The 14,876-nt window shown below is 44.8% G+C and overlaps 1 long non-coding RNA gene across 1 annotated transcript in view; it reads left to right on the forward strand.

The window, feature by feature from the left end:
• LOC123592167 overlaps positions 1 to 10,565 on the forward strand; it is a 132,986-nt gene extending 122,421 nt beyond the window's left edge. Inside the window, exons 3-4 of the long non-coding RNA XR_006709615.1 lie at positions 9,170 to 9,272; positions 10,429 to 10,565. This is a non-coding gene — a long non-coding RNA (uncharacterized LOC123592167). The remainder of the gene's footprint in view (positions 1 to 9,169; positions 9,273 to 10,428) is intronic.
• The last annotated feature ends 4,311 nt before the right edge of the window (positions 10,566 to 14,876 follow it).

Consider the following 14,876-nt stretch of genomic DNA (forward strand, 5'->3'; position numbering starts at 1 on the left):
AGCATGCCAAGTCCACTCTCCATAATAAGTCCTACTGCCTCTCAGCTTTGCTGTAACCCAGGTTGGTTACAATGGACATGACAACAATCTTCCCTGTGTTTTCTACTTCCTGGTGACAGCCTGTCCCACTGACCTCCCTGGTCAGGAGAGGATCCTTCTCCTTTGTTGGGGCCCTTACATTTATGGCTCTTTTATTAGGTTGGCAGGTGTTTTAAGTGAAGGAGTAAAGAAGCAATACAATTTGCATGTAGTTCAGTACAGAGGGAACAAGGAAATGGAAAATTTTATCCATAGGCATTTTCTGCTAAAAGGTTGCAAAATTCTTTAGGCACCATTGAGAAGAAGACTTCTCCTTGTTTCAAGCCTAGATTTCTGGTACAATAAGGCTATAAGGTTTTCTGGATTGTGAAAATTTCTATGGGGGGGGGGGGGAAGGGGCCTAGAGAAAAAGATTAAATAACATGCCCAAAAGATCACACATTGCAAAGCCAGTTAGGAGAGCCCCAGGACTAAAGGCTAGATCAACCAATTTCCCAAGATTTTACCTCTCTCTCTCTCTCTCAATCTCTCTCTCTCTCTCTCTCCCTCCCCCTTGATCATCTTCAAAAGAGACCTTCTTTGGTGGGCCTAGGGGAAAAAAAACAGTTAATCTCTGAAAGACACAAAGAAGATTGGCAACCTGTGTGTGATCTTCCCTTTTTTACTTTCAAGATATTCAGTGTTCTGACTGTGCCCAGGAAATAGAGAAGAGAAGAAGAGAATCAGATACCTTTAAAAACAAAACAAAATAAATAAAGAAAACTGCTTTTGAAAGAAAAATGGTGTGTGTGCGCGTGTGTGTGTTTGTGTGTGCGCGTGCGCGTGTGTGTAGAATCAGGGCCATGTATCTTTTGGGAGTAAGCTACACAAAAAAGTAAATGGCCTTCCCATTAAGTGGAACATATAGAAGGACCCTTCTTTGCCTATTCCAGTCCTTAAAAACCTTAACAATCAGCGAGGGGGCAGACGATTCAATCCACTGCAGGCCCTGGGTCTCTGCTTTGCCTTATATTCTGCAAGATCATCCCATTTCCTTTGGGCTTCTTCTGGCTCTCCCCCAACCCTTGCCAAGTCAGCTCTCTTCCATTATTAGTCATTCTAATAAACACTTCTAATAAACACAAACCCTATAAACCAATCCAGGATGCTACTTTTGGCTCTTATGCTGCCTTTAGGAAAGACTGATACCTGCATTAACTTTGTCTTCTGTCCTGGAGAAACCCAGCTGCGATCTCTAACATATTCTGTTGCAAGCTGCAATATAATGGACATATTTAGTGTACATTCTCTTGTTAAATGGAATCTGCATTCCTAAGTGAACTAAAAATGCTTAATTATTAATAAGTCCCCCAGGGATTGGTGACATTTGGGATGATTTTATCATGCTGTAGATATTAACAACATAATGCGTATGGTGGTGTCTAATCCAACTCTTTCATTTAAAAGAACATTCCTTCCCAATTCGTTTCAACTCATATGCCATGTAGATTATTAGTCCCTGAACATCCAGCCCCAGGTGGAGGTAGAGGGAAGTTCCTTAGGAGTGTGATGGGATTGGAGCTGGGGCTACCGTACAGGGAAGGCCAGGAAGAGGCACCAGGGAGCCGGAACTGGTTTGGGGTGGACTGGAGACCAGCTGCTTCTATTCAGATGGAAGCAATGGCTGCAAGAGACAAGGTTCTGGAAAGATCACAGGGCTAAGGGATCACAGGACTAGATGCCAGCCTTTTAGTTCTGCACCGATTTGCCGTGCACCTCTGAGGAAGTCACTTAATCTCTGAGAGATAGAGTTTTTTCATATATTTGGAAGGGATCATTACACGCTCCTTAACCACCTTATTGAATTATGTGCAGTATATAGAAAGGTACTTCCAACAATTAGAACACTTTATAAGGAATCTATTCAAAGGTGAGAAACAAGGAAATAGCAATTACTAAGCACCCTCTATGTACCAGGAGTTGTGTTCAATATTTTTTATAAACGTGAAGTCAATTCGTCTTCGCAAAAAAATCTGAGATTGGCATGTCCGCTTCATTTACAATGGCGGAAACAGACTCAGAGCATTAGCCTAAAGCTCTTCGTCACAAAGCAGTGAGTGGTGGGTGGTGGAGCCAGGCTGAAAACCTGAAAGAATAAAATACGTGTCTGAGAAGGCAAAGTGTAAAAAGAAAATGGGTTACAACCTTAGATCTTAAATAGAAATGTTCAGTCAACCCAAGCATCTGGTTGGCTGATACATGAGGATATGCGTTAGCACAGCTTATGAACATTAACGTGAAAGCTTCATATTTTGTCATCTGCCCATTTCTCTGCACAGTTCTGATATTAAGGAAGGGAAATCTCTAAGTAAACGTAAACGGATAGTGTCGAAACTAGGTTTTTGAATAAAGTTCATGTTTACGAGTCCTGCCATTAGGTTTGTATGATCTTGATATGTTAGCGGTTGACGGGTGATATGGAGCTTCCCGCTCACGACTTCCTTGTTTCTGCCTTGTCACCGTGAGGCTGGCTTTGGTGGAGTTTCTGCCTCCAATGGTAACAATTGTTTCTTGCTCCTCCATTTCTGTTCAGGGCTCTGTGTTCTGCCCAGGATAGTGGAGATCCCATTTGCACACAAATGCTTTGCACACTGTGAGCCCTAGTTCACCGTGTTCGGTCTGGAGATGAAGTTATTGATGGCTGTTTATGAGAGAGACAAAGTGGAGCAGGGTTTGGATCAAGAGACCAGAAGCCAGTCCATCACCTGCTCCCTCGGTGACCTCGTTTCACCTCTTTATGCTTCAGTTTCTCCATCTGTTGGTGGAAAGAGTGATACATGATAGCTTGCTCTCCGACTGTCATGAACATCTTTGTAAAGCACTGGGAGATGCTAGAAGGAGCCTGAAAGACTCATGCTTCCCTTTGTGCAGTAAAATAAAACCCCGTCGGATGGTCTAAACATTACAGAAAAGATCTTTTTTAAATAGAAAGATGATCTTACACCTGAAAAAGTACTTGCGTTTCTTCATTTATCAGTGAATGGTGTTCCGTGAAACCCACTTGAGTGGCTAGACCTAAATGTTCACTTAAATAATAGATAAGTATAAGCATGTACAAGGAACACACATGGCTGTTATTTCTGCTAGGTTACTTTTCAATCATAGAATGCATTTTTATACTACTTTAAAATTTTCTTTCAATATTTATTTTTGAGACAGAGAGAGAGAGAGTCTGAGTGGGGGAGGGGCAGAGAGAGAGAGGGAGACACAGAATCCAAAGTAGCCTCCAGGCTCTGAGCTGTCAGCACAGAGCCCTACATGGGGCTCGAACCCACAAACTGTGAGATCATAACCTGAGCCTAAGTCAGACACTTAACAGACTGAGACATCCAGGCCCCCCTATCCTACTTTTAATATAGTTAGTGTGCTTGCTGTCTTGCTGTCACCACACACAACACACACACACACACACACACACACACACACACACACACACATCTGTGGTGGAATTACAGGGAGTTGGTATCATCACCCCTATTCTATAGATGAGAAAACTTAAACCAGGAGAAATGAATGGATGTCAAAGTCCACACAGGTAATTAGAGTCAGTCAGAGCTGTGAAAATAACCAAGTCTCTTGTCTCAAAATCTGGTGCTTCTCCCTCTCAACTTCATTTTTGAGAATACTGAAGACCGAACTTTTTTCCTTTTAAAAAATGTTTCTTTTTGTAAGTTTTATTTATTTTGAGATATAGAGACAGAGTGTGAGCAGGAGAGGGGCAGAGTGAGAGGGAAGTATCAGCGAGGCTCAAACTCATGAACCGTGGGACCATGACCCAAGCCTAAGTCGGACGCTTAACCGACTGAGCCACCCAGGCACCCCGAGATTGAACTTTTCTCAGTCTCTGTTTTTCTACGTCTTTTTTCCTCCTTGCTGATATAACAAGGCTGCTGCTGCCATCTGCACACTCCTCCTCTGGAGAGCGGGACCCTCTGAAGGAATCCTCTCATTCCTGGTGCTCTCAAATAAGGGTTGCGGCAACGAGAGAAGCCAGACACGTCTGTTTGCTTGTTAAGCTTGTTTCTCGTCGCAAGACCGGAGAAAAACCTGCCAAAAATTACATCACTGAGTCACTGGGACCTCCAAACTGCTTTAAGTGGAAGAGCCAGTCAAGCTGCACAAGTAATATTCAGGCTGAAATAGCTGCGTCGTGATGCTATTATGGACATGCGTTTGCTTTGTATGTGCTTCTAAAGTGTATCCAGGCTTAAGAATCAGAAGGGAAAGCATGGGTTGAACACCAAAAGAGCACTTGAAACTGGCATTCTTTTTTCCTATGGGAATTAAATTGCAAAGATCATCAGAGACTGATGTAGAAACCCAGAAAAGCTACAGTTGATGAGGCGCAAACTCCATTGTTTACACACATTCACTGATGACCCCTGTTCCCTGCATGCCCTTTGCTGACACAGGTTGCTATTACAATTCCTTGCGAGGAGCTATCCTCTTAAAAAAGAGTTCTACTGAGATTTAAAACAAAATCTTTGTAATGTTTATTTATTTTTGAGAGGCGGGGGAGGGGCAGAGGGAGAGGGAGACACAGAATCTGAAGCAGGGCTCCGGGCTCTGAGCTGTCAGCACAGAGCCCGACACGGGGCTTAAACTCGTGAACCACAAGATCACGACCTGAGATGAAGTCGGTCAGGCTTAACCGACTGAGCCACCCAGGTACCCCTCTACTGAGATTTTTGAACACTGAAACAAAGAAATCTGCAAAGGGGAACCCCAACATGACAGACAGCTAGCCTGCTGCTGCTGGCCACAGTCTGGCTGCTGACGCTCAGACAGAACGACCCCTCTCAAAGATGCTCCTCTCTGCCCCACTTGATCTCGTACTGCCAGGACCGGCGTCCCTGGGAAATTGCCCTGTAAAATGAGCAGCTCCTTTTCGACAGCAGACTCCCAGCTGCTCCCTACCTCTGAGGCTGCTGTTGGGCATGACAGAGCAGCTGGCCCGGCCTGGCTTGGCTGTCTTGCTGCTGAAGGCCTATTAAGAGCCAGAGCTGGAAGGCACAGGTAGGCAGGAGCGATGCGGGCAGCCGAGGCGGCGCGCCTGCCCTCCCACCTGCATGGTCTTCCCCGGCTTGACTAGATGGGGTGGGTGATTTGAGGGTTCAGTGCCCTTCCCTAGAATGGCAGTCTTCCCTTCTTTTCCTGCCTCGTGCCATGCACCTTCACCCACCCTAAAGTCCTGGCTGCACACAGAACACTGCCGCCAGCCCTTCCCCCAGGAGCTGGAAGGGCCAGATCTGGCCCAGTGCCAGGCTCTGAAGAAACAGCACAGGGCAGAGAGAGGCGGTGGGTGGGGCGGGGAGCCTTGTGTTACACATTCAAAGCCTAATTTTGGATCAGAGTCATACTTGTAGCCAAGCCTGAAAGATCACTGAGGCCCCAAAATGAACCCACAGCTCCGAGGCGGGGCATGGGCAAATCCTCAGCAATCTTGCCCACACGCTGCTCTCCTTACAGAGGTTACGTTAGCCTTGTTTGGATTTTCAGTGGTATTTTTTTAAAGCAACATCAGTAGTCTTTTTTGCCTCATGCCAGCCGAGGGCAGCGCACGTTTCCTGCCCCTGTATCTGTACCCCTTCACAAGCCGAGGTGCCCACGGGGAGCCTGGGTTCCTCGCGCCACTGCTCCCTGAGTTGGGCCCAGAACGCACCCTCCTGCCTGCAATGGCACCAGCACAGACAATAGACCAGCAGGGCAAGGGCTGCTGCAGGTGACAGAGCAGGCACCTTCAGGCGAACAATAAAAACAACTCTCTCTGTCCGACCAAGTGGAGAAGAAGAGGGGAGACCCGATGGGGCGCTGGCCTCTGGGAGCCAGGAGAGAGGGAAGGGCTGCTCCCTCTCCTTCCAAGGGTGTGGGCACTTCCTTCGGAGAATTTGCTGCTGCCAAGAGCAGGCTGTCGCCTCCCTGGAACCGGGGGTATGGGGATGCTTGTCTGCAGAGCCGGCCGGCCCACAGCCCGGAGCAGCTGGTTGTAATTATGCACTGCAGCTTAGGAGGAAGTTGCTGGCTGGCTGCGGAGCGTGTGCTGGGCCTGGCTGCTCGCTGGCTGCTGGGCTTAAGGGAACAATGGAGATAGAAGCCAGTGGCAGCAGGGGAAGGGGAGGAGCAGGACAAGGGTGAAGACAGGCAGAAAGAAAGGGCCGAGCTGCTCCCAATGCCTAATGTGGAGGAACCGGGGGCTGCCCTCCAAGGACCCCTGCTCCCGTTCCCAGGCGTAAAAGCAGTCTGCGCCCCTCTGTCAACAGCCCCCCTGACTTTTTTTTTTTTCTAAACTGTACCTGCTGAACGCTGGATTTAGAGAAGTGTGCCTGGCTGACATATTGAATAGCGCTCCTCAGCCTGTTTAATCTAAATTGACTGCATCTTCGCAGCAGCTGGCCACAGGGAAAAACAAAAGAATCCATGATGAAAATGGCAGATCTCTCCTGACTAGAAAGTCCTACAGCAGCAGCAGCAGTTAAACATTTCAGTACCTTGCTAAATGCTGTGCCCAGATGCTGCTTCAGGAGGGAAAGCAAAAAAGACAACTTCACTGAAGTGAATGGTGGGTTCATTAACAAATCACCCTCCCCCACCCCCGCCATTTGGCGAAAAACTTATTAATGTCTAGTTTTTTATACTTTCCAAGGTTTCTTGGGTGTTTTCTAATTAGAACAGAGCAGGAAAATAAACGTAGAGGAAGGGGGTGGGAAATGGGGGTCGGGGGACTGTCTTTGCTGCTGTTGTGTCTGGAAGCTCCAGGAGTCACCCCTGCAGGGATCTTCTCTCACATCCATCCGTGGCCAGTCCCGTCCGCGTAATCTCCCGCTGTTCCCTTCCTCACTTCTGTGAGGAGGTCACCAGCAGCACCCATGTGGCTTGGAGTTCCCAGCAAAGTATTCAGAATCCCAAGTTTTTGCCAGCTGAGGGAACAATGTCAAGGCCCCAAATCAGACAAGTGGACAGGCCTGAGATTCCTGTGGCCTCCTGATGACCCCTCTCCGCCTGTACAAACTCCTGATTTATGTCGCTTTGAAAGGGCCAGTGTCCTACCTGATATTGGGCACCCTTGATGTATAAAAGTGACAGCCATGCACAGTGACACATTATTGGCTTGGGCTGGTAAATGACGAGGCAATTTCATTACTTTTCCCCCTTGTCCATTGCCTACCACAAGATGACTTGAAATGCTATCAATCAGGAGGCGTGAATGCAGGGAAGTGCCAGCCTGTATGTGGGCACGGCAGCCTTGTTCTCTAATGATTAATGAAAAGAAATGATGACACTATTCTTTTTAGGTCTGATTGCTAGGATCTCCTTATTGCCTGGGTGGAGCTATTGTGGTGACAGGTCAAAAGGATTTTCCCCGGTAGGTTGCAAGTAGGCACTATTTTTTCTTCCTTATCCTTCTCTTACCTCTGGCTGAAGTCCTACATTTTCTACCCACACGCAAACACACAGCGTTCATTCCTAGAACTATGCTGTTCGATACAATAGACACTTACCATTTATAACACTTAAAATTAATTAAAATTAAATAAAATTGAAGATTGGGCTCTTCAGTCATCCTAGGAATATTTCAAGTGCTCAGCAGCCACATGTAGCTGGGGGCTACCGTATCGGATAGCACAGAATTACAGAACGTTTCCATCGTTGCAGAAGCTTCTATTAGACAGCCTATCTTCCTGCTCAATAGCATCTATTTGCTCTTGTATCTCAGGACTCCTGTTCCTTTCAGAATCTTCTACCAATAAGTTCTATAAAAGGCGAAACATTTTTTTTTTTTTCTTTAGCCGCAACTTAAATCAAAACTAACCCGCTTCCTCTAGGCTCCTAAGGGAAAGTTCCCCAGCTACTGTGCTGGTAGAACCTTATAGTTAGTTGAACAGGGTGTGGCATCAGAGACACTAAAAGCACAAGAGTTAGCAGGATTAGTTTCCAGCAGTCTGACCCTAATCTATTCCTTCAGATAATTTTTCTAGACAGTTCTTAATCATAGCTGGGGGAGCTATTCTGAGACCAAGTGGTGAGTCAAGAAAGATAGCAGGGCATCTCCATAAAAATTTGCACAATAAATGGAGAGTAATAGCTCCTTTAGAACTGCATGGTATAAGGCACTACAGATTCCTGCAGTGAGGCTTTGAAGTTGGGCGGAGATACACAGAGCCATGAAGTACTTTGATGCAGGGGGAAGCACCTTCAAAGCTTTTGCAGGGGGAGAGAGTACAACCACTACCTGTAACAATTGTTCAGGTCCTTTGTGTGTGGGTTAGGGGGGGCAGGGATTGGACCACACAAAAATTAAATAAATAAACCAGAAGCTTCACTGAAAGCACTGTACACAAACTAACTACAACCAAAGGAAACCAAGGATAGGATATTTAATTTAACACTTCAGCAGGGCGCCTGGGTGGCTCAGTTGGTTAAGTGTCCGACTTTGGCTCAGGCCATGATCTCACGGTTCGTGAGTTCGGGCCCATGTCAGGCTCTGTGCTGACAGCTTGGAGCCTGCTTTGGATTCTGTCTCCATCTCTCTCTGCTCTCTCTCAAATATAAATAAACATTAAAAAAAAAAAAAAACCGTCTTTAAATGTAACACTCTCGCTGGAAAATAAAGCATTGTACCAAAACTTTTATTTATTTATTTTTTATGATCTTATTTAAAATAAAACCCTTGTTGGCATATGGTATATACTTTTAATATTTAAAATTTATCACTTTCATTTTCCTTTTTACACAATTTCCAAATCTGCTTTATTCTCATCTTTCATGGGAATAAGATCAACTATATATCTTATTAACAAGTTAGGCAACATGAATACATACTTTATCCTGAGCCTCTCACAATTTAATTTACAATGAGAGCATCCAGAGTGCAAGCTCTATGACCATGTTATTATTCACAAATTCTTATGAACTTTTATTCTGCCCCATTGTGGTGTGGGTATCGGTGGGTAACAGAGCATTCTTGGAAGGAGATAAACAGGATATTACCAAAGTTGCTTTCTTAGTCCAAGCTGCCTTATTACTAAGCAGCTGTTATGTATTACAGCCACAAACCTGCACTACCAACTGGCCTGATTTTCCTATTTTTCAGGGAATAAATGTAGGCCGGGACTTGTTTGAAAGTGAAAGCTAAAACAGGGAAAGAAAGTAAGAAAAGACAAGACCCGTCAGATCCAGCTTGGAACGTTTCCAAGGTAGGAGTCAGAAACCTTTCAGAGTAAGAGACCCTAGCACTTTTCTTTTTGACCCCAGTGGGAAGTGTGGGGTGGGACTGGGGAGATGGGTTGTGTTTAATGTTCTCATTGGAGGATTTCGGAAAATCAACTGGAGACAGTCTTCTAATCAGTGAGGCAGGGAGACAGTCTGATAAGAGTGGCCGGCCTGAGAACCAGCAAAACGGGGTCCCTTTTCAGCTTTTCTCCCTGTGCCCTGGGCTGCAGACCCGGTCTTTGAGGGAAGCAGACCCAGGCCCAAGCAACCTGTGATGAGGTGTTTGGCCAGTTTTGGAGTCAGTAAACCTCCCATGGCAGCTGAAGGTCACGGAGCCTCTGGCTACAGCCACCAGCTCTCTTCTTACACTAGAAGTGTCCTCATGTAAGCTGGAAGCAGGGCACGTGGGGAGCAGGGAAGCAGGAGGGCATCCTCTAGCCCACCGCTGGCTGAGGCAAACTCACTATTTCACTCAGAGTGCAAGCAAGAGAGGACTAAATGGTACCCTGATCCTCAGTGAACAAATACTCTGGAAACGACGCTCCTTCATAATGAAGCTGGCTGTTTTCTTTTTCTCTAAGTCTTCATAAATCATATGCAGCAGTGTTGGCATGAGTCATATGGCTCGACAGCAAAGCTCCTGCTAAGCCACACAGCTGCACGGGACAAAAATACCTCAGTGAATAGAGCGTGTTTGTCCTGCATGGTTTATGGTATAAATAAGAAATCAGCAAAAATGTAGGGGTTCCCCAGCCTCTCGTTTCTGAGTCTCATAACCCCTCGGCTGCCTCCTCCGTCCCTGAAATTACTTTGTGTTGACCTGCCCCTCCACCTCCTTGCCTTTGGGAAGAAAGAAAAGGGTGTGATCAGTGGCATTTTCGAATACTGATGGTCTTACTCATTGATAAGCGACATTTTTAGTCAACATTCAAGGTAAAGGTACTTGGTCTTTGAATTGTAATGGAATAATGAATGACAACTCCTTATAAAAGGCTTTGCAAATGGATGGGGCAGTAACGTGGGACACAATGAAATCAGGGACATGTGACTCCAACCCTGAGCTTACCCTTGGTGGGTCTGGGGGCCTTTGGGAGATCAGAGGTGCCGTCCCTTTTCTTCAGGTACTCCGTGTCTTTGCAGGGATATGTCCAGATGGGGTCTGCTCCAGCTCCTCGAGGCCCATTCTGTGGCTGCGGAGGTGACCCAAGCGTGCTGAGTCCATGCCACTCCACAGCCTTCTCCTGCAAACCTTTCCCCACCTTTCTGCCAGATCACAGGTGAGCCCTAGGAGTCCCACTCTCCCTTAACCCTCTTTCTGGCTTAGAACTTCCAGAATCTTCTTTTCTGGCAGCCCACTTGGTATTATTTTGGTTAATATTTAATAATTTCACACCATATCCACTTCTTCTCTGTCTTCTTTGGATGGGTCCTTATGTCTTCTGTGTTATTGCTTCATCGAATAATGAAATTTCTGACACTAAAGTGTGCTGTTGGAATGCATTTGCCTCATTAATGGAGGTATCACTGTATATGTGGGTCATTTAATGTCTGTTAGGTGACATGTCTCATTTACCTTCACTTAATATGTATTTAGGGCTTTGGTTTGAAGAGATGTATTTTTTTAATTAAATACATATTTTGAGTCCTGACATCTGACATGTTTTGCTTATATGTAAAATGTTTATATAATTTGCCTATCTAAGTTCAGTGAAGTATAAAATACCCTAATGTATGGTAGTAAATCATTTTGCCCATATAAACCTCTATTTATTTGTGGCTAGACTAGAAACAAGCTAAGACTTTCTTAACATTCCAAGTACAATTGCTTTTGGACTTGCTTCCCCCAATGCACAAGGTAAATTCCTGCCTGCAATGATGCTTTGGAACAAGTTTCCAGCCACATTTCTGCTGTGGGGTTTTAGGTGTGGAAAACCAAGGAGAAAGGTAGGAGACAAGACATTTTCAATGATCATCTTTTCTTTTGGAACTGTTGACTTCCCCTTCCTGATGTGGGGAGAGAGAATGAACTTCCATGTCAGAGAGAACTAGACTTGAATCTTTTAGTCTGTGACCTTGAACAAGTTACTTACCCTTCCCAAACCTTACTTTTTTTGCATTTTTAAAAAGTGGGTGATGAGCCATATTTCCTGGGTTTGTTGTAAAATGAGATTGTTTAGCCTAATATCTATCTACAGTGGTATTCAACAAATGTCTATTCTCTTCCTAGTTCTATCTTGACTCAGATATCACTATTAGATATGCCATATTTAGAAGGTAATCTAAGCAAGTATTTCAGTTCTCTCTCCATCAACATATGAGGTAGTTAAGCTAAATTATCAGTTAGAATGTGCCTTTGAAAAGTTCCATTGGCCTCACATTGTAGATGTCAAACCCTCAGCCACTACTGCAAGGCTCTTTTGTCTGTTCGTCAGCAAGTGGTCACGTGCAATTGGTCGTGTAGGGAAGTTGGCCACGAAGGTCCCAGCCAGGCTCCAGGCTGGGAGAGGGCCGTGAGGGGCGTGTACCTGCCTCCACCACCACTCTATTCTCGTGTATGCTTTGAAGGCCTCAGAGAGTTGTCTGCTACCCAGCCACACATCCACCAAATTTCTGCTGAAGTGCCAATGGTAAAGACCCATTCCTTTGGTTTAACAGCTTGTCAGTGACAAACACACGACTTAGGCTAGCTTTTGTAAAGAATGAGGATTCCTCGGGCCTATGTAACTTGGAAGTTTAAAAAGGTGACACTGATTTCAAGTGCGTCCGGAGCCCGTGTCCACCCACTAGACCAGTCACTCTGGGTGAGACAGACAATAGTTTCATTTGTTAGACGGGAGTCACACAAACCTCTGGAACAAAGAGTTGGGACAGTCTTACCTAAACTGTATCCACACAGAGGAAGCTTGGGGAGGTGAGCCACCAAAATAAAAAGGTTATTTTCTGGGTAGTCAAATTCAATAGATGTTGACTCCAAGCACTGTGGAACAGAAAATATGATGGGAGTGTTAGCACTTGAATTCAGGTTGTCAGCAAGCGTATCAGGGAGGGTCTAGTTGGGAGACTAGGCTGGCTTTGCAAGCGTTGGCCAGACTCAACAGTGGATTCACTCACAGCTGCGGGGGAAAAACCACTTCTGCTGAGTGAAGAAGTGTGGCTGGAGCGGTGGTGCTCATAGCAGTGGCAGCAGACATCAAGCCAACAGGGAGCAAAGGGGAAGGAGTTAGTCCCTTCTCCTCCAGCCTTGCAGGCTTCCTCCAATGCCGTCAATTTTTAAAGCCTGACATGGAGCTGCCAGCAAAGGAGAAGTGTGGGTCGCAGAGCTCCAGCTCCAGCATCAAAAGGCCAAATATATGAGAGGAGGGGTGGGGCTGAGGGACAATAACCTCCTACGTGGGAGGGAATCACCCTCGAGTGCGCATTGGTTGCTTCCCTGAAGATTAGTAGACGGTAAGTGTACTAAGCCATGGAAGTTTGGATGGCATTGAATACTGCACAGAGATATGAATCATACTTCCATTCTACCTTTGAAATTCCTTATTTCTTGCGCAGAGCAGCCCTGATACCAGTGGGGCTGTACTAGGTGAGACCGTAAAATAAAGGGATGGCATCCCCAAGGAAAGCATTTCATCAACTTGAGTTATTCCTTCCGGTGCCCATGCTACCAGTAGGTCAAGCTTTTCCTTTTCTACCTTGGCTGTAAGTAGTCAATATCTTGATAGTTACTGAGCCATGTTTATCAAAGGGCAGCTGAAATTTTCCCAATGACTAAGCATAGACAACCTTGGCAGGGGAAGGAACCAGTGTGTTTATACAAAATGTTTGTCCATTTCCTAAGGTAAGGTTCTTCTCTTGGTCAAAATGTCTCAAGAACTCTGTCACTTGAGATTAGCTCTTGAAGCCCTGAAGTTTCAGACAACTTGAATTTCTCTATACCTATTCTTCCCATACTAGTATGACCACTTTGGTCAAAGCAAGTTGTGTGTGTGTGTGTGTGTGTGTGTGTGTGTGTGTGTGTGTGTGTGTGTGTATGCACGCATGCTTAATAAGGCCCGGTGAAAAACACGTATTCTGTGTAAGCAATAAAAACCAGAACATCAAGTACAATTTGGTGAACTTTAGTAGAACAGGTATTAAGCAACAACTATGCTCTAACAAACTGTGAAGTCTCAACTTTTCAAAAAAGGAGAAAAGCCCTTCAGTACCACTGAACCATGAATCCATTTTTGGTTTATTGTTAGCAAAAGGCTGTCATCAAAACTAATTTTATGTCTGTTAATAAATGAGTAATAAATAACAATTGTTCCAAATATGAATAAACTTTCAGGGAAAAATTATGGATATAGAAATCTGTCATCATAAGTGACTTTGAGCGTGATAAAAATTATAAAAATACTCTAATTTATTTCAACTAAATGCTTTATAGTTTTCAAGATGCTTTCACATCTATCTTCCCATTCAATCCTCACAGGAACTGTGTGAGGTGGGTAAGATTTATCGTTCAAGTTTGCAGATTAAATAAAAAACAAAAACAAGTGAGGCTCAGAGAGGCTCAGGCAGCTTGCTTAATTAAGTTGATTAAGTTGGTGGAGCTGGGGGTCAGAAGCCAGGTTTTCTGAATCCTACATTGGCCCTCTTTTTACTGCTGCTTCTTTAACTCTACGTTGAGCTTTCATAAAATGGATAAAAGGATCAGTGTTTGCTATTTCCTACATATATGAAGTAGTAAGATCTACCTTTTCAGATCATGCATCTGAAATGTAGTTGAGAAGAATAAGAGAAAGGATAAGAAGGAGAAGAGGAAGAGGAAAAAAAGAGGAAGAAGAATGGCTAACGTTTATTGATTGTTACTACTTGCCAAACTGTCTTCCTTTTGTACTCCCTACAACTATTCATGAGGTATATTTATTTCTTTTACCCTCATTTTACAGATGAATAAAGAGAGGGGCAGGTAGCTTTCCAGAGTCACTTAACCAATAAGTTTCAGAACAAGGATTGCATCGAGGCTTGTTTGATCCAAGACCCGTGTTCTCCTCTCCTCCATGCAGGCTCAGCCACTGACAGGATTGCCCCAGTTATAAGTGCTGATCCATCCCATTCTCCCAGACCTGCCTGAATGCAGAGTATCTAAATAAAGACAGTGAAGCCACAGTCTAACACACTGTAAATATAGCCTCACCTGGGAAAGTCACGAACTTCAGGTTCGCTGTATAATCTTGGCTAAGACCCTCCTTCACGTTCTTCCTCTGTTCACAAAGAATGACAATATTGGGGTGATGTCAATAACCATTTACCTCTGACTTCCCTCCATTAGAGCCTGCCACCGAAGACACAGACCATTGACCAGAAAAGTGGACCTTTTCCCCATGCTTTGTTTAATAACCTAGAATGAGAGATGTCATGTAAATTCCAGTTACTACCTAATTAACTATAGTGGCTAATATTTTTCACATTGCAGGCCTGAAGGCAGAAACCAAAATTCAATGCTGGCACAGATGGCATTATTTTCAAATGTTCATGCGCAATACAACATATTTCCCAGCAAATAGATTGGTTGTGCTTACTAGCTTTGTGTCATCTTCAAAACATAC

The sequence above is a fragment of the Leopardus geoffroyi genome, chromosome B1 (genome assembly GCF_018350155.1).
Source record: "Leopardus geoffroyi isolate Oge1 chromosome B1, O.geoffroyi_Oge1_pat1.0, whole genome shotgun sequence".
NCBI classification, from domain to species: Eukaryota; Metazoa; Chordata; class Mammalia; order Carnivora; family Felidae; genus Leopardus; species Leopardus geoffroyi.